Source organism: Portunus trituberculatus, chromosome 13, assembly GCF_017591435.1.
Source record: "Portunus trituberculatus isolate SZX2019 chromosome 13, ASM1759143v1, whole genome shotgun sequence".
Classification (NCBI taxonomy): domain Eukaryota; kingdom Metazoa; phylum Arthropoda; class Malacostraca; order Decapoda; family Portunidae; genus Portunus; species Portunus trituberculatus.
This window is the reverse complement of record NC_059267.1, coordinates 8274281-8289280: the sequence shown is the minus strand read 5'-3', so window position 1 is coordinate 8289280 and position 15000 is coordinate 8274281. Positions and strand designations below refer to the sequence as shown.

The window sequence follows — 15000 nt, the reverse complement described above, 5'->3', positions numbered from 1 at the left end:
GTACTTGTATATAATCAAACATTCCCTTTAACCCTTACGCGCATAAGGACACACACGCACGCAAACTATAACTCCCAAGAAACTAAGAAAAATGAATAAAAAAGCTTAGAAATGCACAAAAATAGATACGACTCGAAAGAAAAAAAAATAGGTTGAACACACACAAGCAAATTGAGCGGAAAAAGTGACAGCAAACACACTCGACACACTCACTACCTCGCGCGTGCAAACAAGGAGGGCAAACAAGGCGAGGGGCAAAGAGACCATCTCCACGACGCCGGCGAAGAGGCAACGTACCGAGAACTTTATCAAAACAAAATGTCCTGCGTGCCACCTTCCGCCTCGCCTCGGATTGTGAAGAAGATGAGATTCTGAAAAAGGGTCGAGGCTGAAATTCTGGGAAGTAGTGGATGTGGAGGAGGAGGAAGTGGAGGAAAAGGAAGAGAAGGTGGAAAGAGATGCTAAAGGAGACATAGAGAAGAAAGAGAGGTGGAAAGAGACGAGAAACGAAGATATGAGAAAAAGTAAGGGAAGAGACAATAAATGGAAAAGGAAAGGGTAGTAAATATGGGGGGAGAGAAGGGGATAGAGGGACGGAAAGGAGATAAATGAAAAAAAAAATACTGGGAAAGAGATAAATGGAAAAAAAATATGAAAAGTTAGGAAAATGTGAGAAAATAGATATCTGAAGATGATAAAGATAATGTAGGGAATGGTAATAGATATGAGAAAGAAGAAAAGAGGAGGAAAACGAATATAAGAAATTTTTGATGTAAGTAGAAGAGATGGAGAATAAGGTTAGATGAAGAGGAGAATAGAGATGAGTGAAGGAGGAGCGAGAGGAGCAAGAACAAGCTAAGTATACAAGATTGTTGTCTGAAGATACATACGTGGGCAGAGGAAGAGGAGGAGGAGGAGGAGGAGGAGGAGGAGGAAGCAGCAGCAGCAGCATTATTTCGTGTTAATGAATCGTACAAGTACCACCACCTCCACCTCCACCACCACCACCACCAGCACCACCACCAGCATCAGCCCCACCACCTCCATCTTTTCTTAATCATCACGACATCAATAGAATTCCCAAGCTCAAAACTGCAGCCTAAAACACACACACACACACACACACACACACACACACACACACACACACACACACACACACACACACACACAACCTATGCAAATATTAATGATACACAAATACTGGATAATACCGGGAGAGGGAGAGAGAGAGAGAGAGGAGGTAGGAGGCACGGGACCCGCATACCTGGCTGGCGTCACCCGTGAAATACGCAGAGTGACGCAGTATCGGTGTCGCCAAAGCATCATCGTGTTTGTGCAAGGGATGTGTAAATATGGCGAGATGTGAAGTGCAACAGGTGTTAATAGGAGCACCTGTTGAATGGTAGTGTCAACAAGGTGATAAGAGGAACAAGAGGAGGAGGAGGAGGAAGTGGACAGTCTGTTCAATTAATTATGTAAAATCTCAAATTCGTCACGTTTGTGGTGATTAATGTATACGTTTTTAACCCGGCAGTATTTAAACTCATATATTTATTCTTTAAATTATATAGACATGGCTAGTCTTGTTACCTTACCACTAACTATCCTGTCTAATACTTCACCTTTGTGTTAATTGATTGGTGTAATTTTAACCCAACAATACTTAATTAATCCCTTCAGTACCATAATTTTTTTCTATATTCCTTCTGCTTACTATCTGATGATTTTATACAGCTTCAGAATCTCACGTGGGAGATTAAAATTAGTGAAGATTCTTGCCATTAATCTTCTGACCTCTATAGACCCTTGCCAATGTCAATAAAAAGGTTTAATCGTACACAAATCTCAAAGTAAAAATGTGTTCCAATATTGAAGGGGTTAAAAAGACAACTACCTAATCCTCCTTTAAATAACCTTAATGTCTATCACCAATTGATCCTTTAAAATTCATCATGTTAATTAATATATAACATTCACCCAAAAGTACTCATGGAAAACTACCAATTCCTTTTTCTAAAATACTCCTAATATGAGATCTAATTAACTTGCCCATTGTCAATTATATCCTTAAAATTCCTCATCTGTGTTAGTTAATACTGTGTAAAAGGACTATTTAAAGAGACAACTGTGTATTCCTCCTTAAATAACCTCAATATTGATGCGTTTGGTCTTATCACTTGTACCTTATCACTGTCTCTCGTTATATTAGGGAGGGAAGGAGAGAGGAAGAGAAACACTTAAATATATCACGAGAACACCTGATTACTGATTATTATCCTTCACACTCCTACCTTTCCTCTCTCTTCTCGCCTACTCATTCCTCCCACGCCTCTCTCCTTCGCTATCTATCCCTCCCACACTTCTTGGTCCTTTTCTCTCTTCTTCGCTTTCCTCTCTGCCCTTTCCCTCGCACCCAGTTTACTCTCTCTCTCTCTCTCTCTCTCTCTCTCTCTCTCTCTCTCTCTCTCTCTCTCTCTCTCTCTCTCTCTCTCTCTCTCTCTCTCCATATATATAGTCTTTCCCCTTTCCTTTCATTCCATATTTCCCCTCTTTTCATTCCACCTCATCTTACTTCCCTCTTCCAAGTCATTATCTTACCCTTCTATTACATTTGCATCTTTCCCCTCATTCTATTTTCTTTTCATTCCGCACTTCCCCTCTTCTCATTCTGGCAATCCCTTCTTCCCCTCTCCCCAGGCGCTATTTCCCCTTCCTTTCCCCTTTCCTTTAGTGGCTCTTCTTCTCTTCCTTACTTGATTTCTTGATATATTTTTATGTTCCCGTTTTCTTTTTTTCTCATCCTTTTCACTTATCATTCTCCTATGTATTCTCAAATTTTCCTTTTGTTTCTAATCTCTATTCTGTGTCTTCTAAATACAGTTATATTCCCTATACTTATTTCCTTCCATTTTTTAATCCATTTTTAACATAATTCTTTCCCTCTTTTCGTATTTCCGTTCCTGTCTTTTCTTTACACCTGTCACTCATTTCTTCTTTATTTTTTTCTTGTTGTTCTATTCTATATATCTTTCCTTTAACGTTTTCTTTTCCTACTTCTTCCTTTTCTCTCACCTTCCAAAAGTTCGTTCTTCTCAATTTTTTTCTATTTTTCTTTTTCCATCGCCTCACTTCCTATCTCACTTTTCTTTCCTCTCTACAAATTTTACCCTTTTCCTCTTTTCCTTCCCCTCTCCATTATATTCTTCCTCTCTCCTTCCATTACTTTCCTCTCTCTCTCTCTCTCTCTCTCTCTCTCTCTCTCTCTCTCTCTCTCTCTCTCTCTCTCTCTCTCTCTCTCTCTCTCTACACATTGGATTCTTTCTTAGCTGTCACCACTTTCAAGATAACATTTTTCTTTCACCTTTATTTTCTATCTCTATTCTGCCTTCCATTTCTCCTTTTTCTTCCCTTTCCTCATGTCTCCCGTCTTTTTCTTATTTCTTCTTTTCTTCTCTTTACAGCTAACGTCATTTCTCTCACCATTTCTTTACTGCCTTTTCTCACCTCTATCTCCCCTTCCTGTCCCCTCTGCACATTTCACTTTTTTTTTCCTAATTGCTTTCATTTCTGTACTTTTTCTTGCATTTTATTCACGTACCTTATCAACATTTTTTTTCTTTTCGTCTTATTTTTCCTCATCCACATTTTTCTTTTCGTACTTTATTTTTTTTGTATATTTTTTCTTGTACCTTATTTTTTGTTGTACCTTATTTTTTTTGTCGTAACTTATTTTCTCTTCTCGTACCTTATCCACATTTTTTCTTATTTTTGCTGATTTTTTTTTTTTTACCATTTCTCATTCATTCCCTCTTCCTATATAGGTCTTCCCTTTTAATTTTCCTCTTTTTTCTCCTTTTCCATTTCCTTTTCTTCTCTTCAGGAAAATTTTATTCGTTCTTGTTTTTTTAATGCACTATTCTTTCTTTTCCATTTTCCCTCAACTTTTATTTTCATGGATCTTTTTTCTTTGGTCTTCTTCCCTCTACGATCTTGTTTCTCTTGGCTCTCCTTTTTCTTATTTATTCTACGCTCTCTCATTTCCTTTCTTCTCGACAAGCAAATTCCACTCTCCTTTCTTTTTCGTTTATGTACCAGTTTTTTTCTATCCTTTCTATTCTTTTCTCAATTCTTGCTCTCACTTCTCTTCTCTAAGGAAATTCAGTAGTTTCCTATTTTTTTTCACTTGTTCTCGTTTCCCTTCCTTTAATGTACCGATTCTTTCTTTCTTATCCTTTTCTTTTGTTTTGCTCTTCACTTTCTTCACAATTCAAGTAAATCAATGTACTCTAGCTGTTCTTGTACGTACCTATTTGCCTTTCATCCTATTCGTTTCTCCTCTCTACATTCTTTTCCTTCTTGATTTACCCTTCTTCTTCCCTGTTCAAGTAAATTCATTCCCTTTTTTTGATGTTTTTGCAGTAATTAATCGGTTTTCACTCTGTCCTTCTCTCGTCTACGTTTTCTTTTATCTCTTGCTCAAGTAAATTCATCCACATTTTAGTATTTTTTTCAATACTTAATCGCTTTTCACTATCTTTTTCCTGTCTACGTTCCTTCTTCCCTCTTGCATTTCCCTTCCTCTCTATTCAAGTAAATTCATGCACATTTTAGCTGTTTTTGTACACCTATTCGGCTTTCATTCCATCCTTTTCTCCCCTCGACGTTCTCTTTCCCCTCTCGCTCTCCCCTCTGCACTCTCCCGGGTCTTGCAGCAACGGGAGCAAAGGAGGAAGTCTCGCTCATCAACACAGTAACAGACTTCTAAAAACTACCATTTCGTTCTCGTTAACACGCCCTAATCGCCCTGCCAGTTGGGTGGGTGCGTGAGCCGTGCTGGCGTGCTGGGCCGTGCTAGGAATGCTGGGGACGTGTATTGGCTCTTATGTGTATGTGTACGTAGATTTATGCATACGTACTCGTGCAGGTATATTGTGTTGTGTTTAGCAGCAAGTGATAGAGTTTGAGTTACATGGAAGAGCGAGGGTTGTTGTTGTTGTTGTTAGTGATGGTGGTGGTGGTGGTGGTATCAGAATCATCATTATTATTGTTTTTTTGTCGATCTCGTTATTGTTTTCATTTGTTCTAGATATTTTTTTCTCGAAAGTCTCGTTCCTGAAAGTTTTTTTTTTCAGGTTAGTGTGTTGGGTTCTGTAATTTCCTTTTTGTTTCAAGAAATAATCTTATTTATTTATTTTTTATTTTTGGGGTTTCTGTGTCAGGAAATGTACTGTACCTTCTTGTTATTTTGTTATTTTCTGAGTGTTTTAGAAGGTTTTCTCAACTACAACACACACACACACACACACACACACACACACACACACACACCACACACACACCACACCACACACACACACACACACACACACACACACACACACACACGGCCCGGTAGCTCAGTGGTTAGAGCGTTGGCTTCACAAGCCAGAGAACCGGGGTTCGATTCCCCAGCCGGGTGGAGATATTTGGGTGTCTCTCTTTTCACGTGTAGCCCCTGTTCACCTAGCAGTGAGTAGGTACGGGATGTAAATCGAGGAGTTGTGACCTTGTTGTCCCGGTGTGTGGTGTGTGCCTGGTCTCAGACCTATCCCAAGATCGGAAATAATGAGCTCTGAGCTCGTTCCGTAGGGTAACGTCTGGCTGTCTCGTTAGAGACTGCAGCAGATCAAACAGTGAATTACACACACACACACACACACACACACACACACACACACACACCACACCACATCCACCTACACACACACACACACACACACACACACCACACCACACCACACCACACACACACACACACACACACACACACACACACACACACACACCTTACTACACAACACCAACTTTCAAACCCATCATTTTCCCACCGCTTCACCACACACTGCGCTATTAACACACTCTTACACACCCTATAAATAAGAACACTTTAATTGGGTCATTGAAGAAAACAAGCAATCACTCACATCAAATACCCGAGCGTCCCTGTGATTAGTAATTAGAGACAATTAACTTAATGGTCATTATCTCCTTAAGGGTAATTAAGGTTAAGGCGAGTGTGCTAATGAATAATGTCACCTTTTACACACAGGTGATGTTTACTTCATTAATGGACTTGAGTTTACGGCAAGATGAGCTGATGAAAATAAGTAACACCGAGAAAATAAATACTCTGAACAGGTGTCTGGTTATATTAAAAATCTGTACCTTGGTCGGAAAATCTGTTAAAACGGAAGATAAATCAGAGGAAACTATAGAAAAATCACCTAAATTGTAAGTAAAAATTTGAGTAAACCATCTTTCATCATTCAGGGAAGAAAATTACAGTGAATTAAAGAGAAATATGTGAGAACGAAAGGAAAAGCTAATTAATGAGTAAAGAAAACCAGATATTCTCTTGTAAGATCTGAGGAAAAAGCTAGAAAAACCTGCAGGTCAACCTACAAAAACGCGATCGTCTTTAATGAAAAGTGAGAGGAAGAGAGAGGAGAAAAAATTGTATGAAATAAGTAAAGCAAGATTATTGCCACGAGCGCTTAGCCACACACACACACACACACACACACACACACACACACACACACACACACACACACACACACACACAACAAAACACACACAAGAGGCTGCCTGCTAAAAATATGACCCTATTATCGAGAGCAAAGAAAGACCGAGTGAACGAAGCTTACCAATAGAGCTTGAGGCAATCCATTCATCCATTCATCCGCTAATGCATCCATCCCGGAACCATCAGGCGCGCCACACCCTCCCCTCAGCCCCTCATTCACCTGTCCAAATATCCCCTCGTAAACAGGTGCTCAGAAACTTGTCGAATTTTGATGATAACAAATTGAGCGCCAGAGGGGAAGCAGATAGCATTATTACGGATCGGCTGAGGGGACATGAGGTATTTGGCGGGGCTCACTGAGGGGAATACAGGTGGCGAGGGGACCGGGGGAGTGTTGAGGGGAATGCACAGGTGGCAAGTGGGATACGGTGTGGTGAGGGGAGAAGGTGAATAGATAGGATGAAGGAATATGATATAGGGAAAAGGAAGATAGGGAGTTTGAGAGAGAATAGACAGCTAGAAGAAAGTGGGATATGAGGGAGACAGGTGTAGGTAAGGGCGTGTGTGGAATGAAGGGGGAAAGACAGATGGTTTGTGGAAGAAAAGGGAAGTATGGACGAGAGGGAAGAGTGGTGTCATATGGAGGGCAAGAAGGAAATACAGTAAATATAATAAGGTTTGGTTGTTAAAGGAAGGAAAATATAGTAATAGGTGTGTGGTATGGAAATGAGAGGAATAAAGCAATGTGGAGAGGAAGGAAACACTGGTCATAAGGATGGTGGTGGTGGTGGTGGTGGTGGAGTAGGAAGACCGCTTTTTTTCGTGATAAGAAGAAAAGATGCAGGTTAATGGCGTGTATTTCATGTGACTTGTGGTGGGATGTAACGGGTAGATTAAGGAGCAATGCTAAGGGAATGGAGAAGTTCTATGATAGTATTTAAGAAAAAATTATCTTGTTTTACTTCTAGGAATGACTTTTTTTTAGATCTTAAGGGAAAATCAAATCTGTAAATGCAATGCTGAAAAGTATAAACGGACGTTTTTCTCACACTTAAGGAATTAATACTTAAATTTGTAGATGCATGTTTACACCGATTAGCTTTCATTGCTCCTTTTCTTTCCGCGTCAAGCAAAACATTTTTCACAAGTGTCGTCTGTGTTAATGGCACTGTGATCTCTATCTTTGGCCTTTTTAACAGAACATGGATGAATTGAAATATTACGAGTATACGAGAAGCTATTAGGAGGAAATGACTCTATAAAGTACTACAACTACACCAACGGCAGACTATATACATGTCCGTCCTTACAAAACTAGAACCAACATTACTCATATATTAAAAAAGGAGAACCATTAACTAAACTGGCACTCGCTTTCTATTCGAGGTTTGTGAAGGGAACCTAGTTAGCAGTCCTAGTTAGGAAACCTTTGAGTCGTAATGAGATCTCAGAGCAAGCCAATCCCCTTTCTTAAAACCTTTCCAAGCGAATTTAGGAGATCTTTGCACCATAATAACCTTCCCACTCCCTCCTTCCCCACCGCACAACACAACCACTACCACACTACACCACAACCACAACCATAACCACAATCACCTCACACCTTTCAATCCCAATCAAGTATCAGCCCACACCTTCTCCCGACACGGAATTAGACAGAGTAAATGGGAAACCAATCACAGGTGTTCATTCCCCTTTCCAAACTCCCCTTACGGTCACTGAGGCTCCTCCAATAGGTTCTGAAGCCCTAACAAGTGACGCATAAGGGATTGGCCACTACTTAAAGACGCTTAGATCCTGTTTTGATAGATGCCTGTCAATCACTCACCGCTGTGCATTATACAGGATATAGGGGATCGAATTGCCTTTGGAACGGACGCTTATAATGTTTTGGGCGGTAATGTTGGGTTAGAAATGGTTCTTTTTGAGGCTCCGGGCTGAACAGTCTCGCTATTGATCATGTGACTGAAGAAATGATAAGGAAAGGTTGGAAGAGAGAGGGAGAGAGGGAGAGGGAGAGTGAACGAGTTCCAGGAAAGTCTCGTATATTTCAATCAATCACCGTAAAAATAGGATTAAAAAATGTAAGCAAAAAATAATAAACAAATAAATAAGGAGAGTCAGCGTAAAGAACTGTGACGGAATGAAGCTTTATGGGAGGTCTGGAAAGTTGTGCACGGAGAAAAAAAAGAGAAAAATCCAAAAAGAAATAAAGTATTTTCTTGGAACATTCTCTCTCTCTCTCTCTCTCTCTCTCTCTCTCACACACACACACACACACACACACACACACACACACACACACACACACACACACACATTCAAACTTCCCTTCCTTGTCATTGTTTAGTTCAGAGTTCAAGTAATCTCGCTGTTCATTAATCCTCATTCACCACAACTTAATTTCTTAAAGCTTGTACGAATTAAGATCCTTGGAAGTTCAGAAATATTTGCTCTTTCGTTTTCTTTCTCTGGATTCTTGACTTGGTCACTCGCTTACCCACCACCACCACCACCACCACAACTACCACTACCCTCCCTCTCAAATCACGTGACGCAACTAACGCCTGAATAAAGAGAGTTCGGGTGATGAGCTAGCATAAAGAAAACGGGAGCTATTGGCGTCGTGACAAAGAAAATGCGCTGCTGGCCACGAGCAAATAAATAAAGGTGGATTGATGGACTTAATCGCAGGAATAAGAAAACGGAAATTACTCCACGATACATGCAAGGAACATAGAAAACGTGACTTTATTGCGACTCTTGTAGTGATTGAGGGTGGACTTATCTGTTTATTTATTTGTGAGTGAGTGGGTGAGTCTCTCTGTCTGTCTGTATGTATGTATATGGTTCTTTTTTTCAGTGTCACGTCTTTTCTGGTTATTTTGAATTTACTAAGTATAAGCAGAATTCGGTGTAGGTGGTGGTAGTGGTGGTGATGGTGATTGATTGTAGTAGTAGTAGTAAATAGTAGGTAGTAGTAGTACTAGTAGTAATAGTAGTAGCAGTAGTAGTGATTGTAGTAGTAACTGCAAAGTAGTAGTAGTAGTTTTATTTTAGTAGTTGTAGTAGTTGCTGTAGTAGTTTTATTTTAGTAGTTGAAGTTGCTGTAGTAGTAGTAGTAGTAGTAGTAGTAGTAGTAGTAGTAGTAGTAGTAGTAGTAGTAGTATCACTAGTGATTGACGGCAATAATAATGATAATAATAATAATAATAATAGTAATAATAATAATAATAATAGTAATAATAATAATAATGACAATATTGATAACAAAACAACAAATACAAGTAGTCAGTAACTTCTTATAACATAACCTGATATGATTTAATGTAGGAAATATCAAAGCAATCAAATAATTATCAACAAGTAAGTAGTTTTGCTTGAGGAGGAAGAGGAAGAAGAAGGGGACGGAGAACAGTAGGAAGAGGAGGAGGAGGAGGAGGAGGAGGAGGAGGAGGAGGAGGAGGAGGAGGAGGAGGAGGAGGAGGAGGAGGTTCATAAGACATAAATAACCAGTCATTTAAGTCATATTTCCACCTAAACGCACACGAAGACCAACGCAACTCCCTCTCTCTCCTCCTCCTCCTCCTCCTCCTCCTCCTCCTCCTCCTCCTCCTCCTCCTCTTCTTCCGCCCCTTTCGAAAGACGCAGGAAAAGGAGGAAAAAGACAACATCCATTCCTTCATCCACATCCACACCGTTATCCTCCTTAGCTCTATACTGTTATCCCTCCTCTGCTCTTCTTCCTCTTCCTCTTCCTCTTTCTCCACTTCCTCTTCCTCCTTCATCTTTGTAACTCGCGTGACGAAAAGCATTGGAGGTATTTAACATTCTTGCTTTCCGCTATTTATTCTTTTCTCTTGATTTTTCTTCATTTTCTTCTCTCAACCTTTTTCGTATTTAAATGTTTGTATTGGTAATTTTCTTTTTCCCCTTCAGGTGTGACACGGCCCAAGCAAGTCTCACCTGGCGAAGTCATCTGAACTTAAACTCACTGAACGAAAGGTATGATAGAAGTGACCCGTGTGTGTGTGTGTGTGTGTGTGTGTGTGTGTGTGTTCATGAGAGTTGCATGCTTGTGAAGTGAGTAGAGTGGAAAAGGAAGGACAAAAAAAAAGATATATTACAGTAACAGGACGACGACAAAGAAAATGGTATAGAGAAAGGACAGAAGGATAATAAGGAAGGGGTAGTAGAAGAGGAGAATTAACAATGAGTATGTCTGTGTAAAAAAGGAGAGGGAAGTTAGAATGGGGAAGGACGGAGTGTCTAGGATGTGGCTTTGAATGCAGACTGGGAGAGATGGAATAGAATGGGAATAAATAAGTGTGGCCTCGTAGACGAAAAGAAAACGGAGACTTGGACGATACGAAAAAGAAAAAAAAAAGAAAACGAAAACTAGAAATTGGTAGCAGAAATTATTATTATTATTATTATTATTATTATTATTATTATTATTATTATTATTATGATTATTATTATTGCTGGGGAACACACAGCCACAATAACCCATTGAGCAAGGAGACAATTAACCTTTTCAACAGGTAAAGTATTTGAGGCAAGGAAAAAAATAGCCAAGTTTCCCACGCTCTCTCATTCATCACAGGAGGGGGAAAAATATTTGGTGTTGATAATATATTGTGTGTAGAACATGGTGGTTTGCAGAGAGACAGAGAGAGAGAGAGACAGACAGACAGACAGACAGACAGACAGACAGACAGACAGACAGACAGACAGACAGACAGATATACGTAAAACACACACACACACACACACACACACACACACACACACACACACACACACACACACACACACACACACACACACACACACACACACACACACACACACACACACACACACACACACACACACACACACACACACTCTCTCTCTCTCTCTCTCTCTCTCTCTCTCTCTCTCTCTCTCTCAGGTGGCTCCAGGTAGTAAATCACCTAACACACCTGCGTCCCGTGACCCATAAAGAGCCTCCCCAATACAGGTAATAAAGTATAAAGTCGTTTGCATCACATCCATCGAGCAATCTCTTCAGGTGTACACACGTGATATCCTTACTTTTCTTTTTCTTTTTCTTTTTCAACAGTCTATCACTAAAACTTTTCCTATTCAAATGTGATCTTTATTTTGGCTCAGTTTTTTTTTTTTTTTTACATTTTTATCTTCATGGAGTTTTGTTTATACGTGAGTCAGGTATAATGACTGTGTGTGTGTGTGTGTGTGTGTGTGTGTGTGTGTGTGTGTGTTGATTTTAAGCACTGTGTCGTGTCGTGTATCTATTTCGATTCTGCCAGTTTTTTTTCACGTTTCCCTACAAATCACGTGGTACATTTCTTTTCCATAACTGCGGCATGTATGTGTGATTTTTCCTTCATTCTCTTTGATGGTATAGGGAAAAATATCCATCTGTTGTATGACCCTTCTTGCTTTTTTTGGTTTTTATTTTTTCATTTTCTTATTAAGTCATTTTTTTTCTATATTTCTCTCAGTGTTGATGTTTGAAGCAATCTTTCTACGTTTCTTTTACTGGCTTGGCGTCATGTAAGGCGTGTAATGTAGCACTTTTTATGGTTCCGTGTATTTATTTATCCCTTTTGAATGAAGTTACTGCTGTTATTGCTGTTTTTAAAGTTCATTGTTGTTTTTTAAAGCCATACCCTACGTATCTAATTCATTACCTTTTATATTTCCCTTTATTTGGTCTGATATATTGAGTGAGGTTACTGTTGTTGTTGTAGTTTTTAAAGTTTATTATTGTTTTTAAAGTCCTACTCTACGTATCTATTTCATTACCTTTTATATTTCCCTGTATTTGGTCAGATATATTGAGTTGTGTTGCTATTGTTGTTGTTTTAAGTCTTTTTTTTTATCGTGTGTGCGTGTGTGTGTTCAAGTCATAATGGTGAGGCACGAGGTCGTCAGTCAGGGTCGTCTTGCATAACTCGCCCGGTGCTGGTGACCCTTGGTAACTTATAGCATGATAAACACGCGTAAAGCACCAGCAGGGGGGATATTTCAGCCACTTGGTGATGGAAGGATGCACTGCTACCTCTCTCTCTCTCTCTCTCTCTCTCTCTCTCTCTCTCTCTCTCTCTCTCTCTCCATGTTCTTTGCCTTACCTACTGTTTTATTCTCATTTATACCAGAAGTTTCTTTAGAACACACACACACACACACACACACACACACACACACACACACACACACACACACACACACACACACACACACACACACACACACACACACACACACACACACACACACACACACACACACACACACACACACACACACACACACACACACACACACACACACACACACACACACACACACACACACACACACACACACACACACACACACACACACACACACACACACACACACCACACACACACACCCACACACCACCCACACCACACACACCACACCACACCACACACACACACACACACACACACACACACACACACACACACACACACACACACACACACACACACACACACACACACACACACACACACACACACACACACACACACACACACACACACACACACACACACACACACACACCACACACACACACACACACACACACACACACACACACACACACACACACACACACACACACACCACACACACCACACACACACACACACACACACACACACACACACACACACACACACACACACACACACACACACACACACACACACACACACACACACACACACACACACACACACACACACACACACACACACACACACACACACACACACACACACACACACACACACACACACACACACACACACACACACACACACACACACACACACACACACACACACACACACACACACACACACACACACACACACACACACACACACACACACTTGCTACCAATATGTGTGTGTGTGTGTGTGTACTTTTCCCGGGGGTAAGATGTGCGTGTCTGATAACGGAGGCGCGGCGAGAGGAAATCTACAATTAAATATTTACCTTCTCTGCCGCTGGTCCAGAACTGCTGCTATTTTCCTCCCAGGACGAACTACTATTACGGAGGACACTTAGCAGGAGGAGGAGGAGGAGGAGGAGGAGGAGGAGGAGGAGGAGAAGAAGATGAAGATGAGAAGGAAAGGAGAGTAGAAGGCTAAGTTGTCATTCTCTCTCTCTCTCTCTCTCTCTGCCTCTTTATCTATTCATTTAGGATGGATCGTGACAAGTAAGTCCAATACGTAAACAAAATATTTCTATACCTTTACAAATTATTAGAATAAAAATATGAATAAATAAATAATAGCAAATTGATATAGTAAGAATAATTTCCTATGCATGAATGTATAGTAAAGCATATCCTCCTCCTCCCACCCTTCTCCTCCTCTTCTTCCTCTTCCTTGGTAATGGACCCACCCGACAAAAGTATGAATTTTAATACAGTAATCTTGAAATTAGTAATGACGCTGCAAGGCAAATACATGTATAGCTGACGTGCTTCCCCTTGTGAGGTAATTCAATGGATATTTGATCAAGGTGAGCGCTAAAGCAAAATATGGGAGTGACGAAAGAAAAAAAAGACTGCCAATAATAAACTCGTGTGTGTGTGTGTGTGTGTGTGTGTGTGTGTGTGTGTGTGTGAAATATCAGCGTGAGGGTGAGAACTATGACAAAATAAACACTAAGGTCTGATGCATACACACACACACACACACACACACACACACACACACACACACACACACACACACACACAGACTGAATATAATATCTGAAGTCGCTGAGAAATAGTACAAGCTAAAGACATTCTTGTAGGTAGTGTACATATATTGGCTCACTCTCAATTTCTCACTCACTCACACTCGCTTTCTTCACTTGTTTTTGTTACCTAAGAAGCGAGTGTGTGATAAAATGCTATACAGTGTTTGCCTTTAGCGTTTCATAGTTTCCCATTGTGCATTACTTGCTCACACACACACACACACACACACACACACACACACACACACACACACACACACACACACAATACACAAACACACATATACACAATACACAAACACGCCGTGAAAAATGTTCAATTTCACAGTTTGTCGCAAGTACCGTTGGTTGGCAGAGAGCGTGACATCGATCTCTGCCTTCTGATCTCAATGGCAGCGCTGTGTGGCCGTGTTATTACCGCCGCCGGTGTCAATACGCTGATTTAATAACGCACGGACACGGCCGCGGCGCTGCCAAGAGGAGGAACGCGGCTAGCAGTAGAGTCGCCAGGACAGTTCCCGCGGTAATTTATGGCCCATCGCGCTAACGGTATATTTTTGGCAGCGATCAGGCGGGCTGACACATGTGCGTGGAGGCACTGGGACACTCGCCACACGGCACACGCTCGC

The 15000-nt window shown here is 40.7% G+C and overlaps 1 protein-coding gene and 1 long non-coding RNA gene across 4 annotated transcripts in view; one reads left to right on the top strand and one right to left on the bottom strand.

Annotated features, from left to right (window-relative positions):
* Window positions 1-15000, top strand: part of LOC123503099 — a 40926-nt gene that overhangs the window by 608 nt on the left and 25318 nt on the right. For both annotated transcript variants that reach the window (XR_006674331.1, XR_006674330.1), the window contains exon 2: window positions 10508-10573. This is a non-coding gene — a long non-coding RNA (uncharacterized LOC123503099). The remainder of the gene's footprint in view (window positions 1-10507; window positions 10574-15000) is intronic.
* Window positions 1-15000, bottom strand: part of LOC123503098 (LIM/homeobox protein Lhx1-like) — a 138166-nt gene that overhangs the window by 122555 nt on the left and 611 nt on the right. The gene's annotated exons all lie outside the window — the stretch shown is intronic.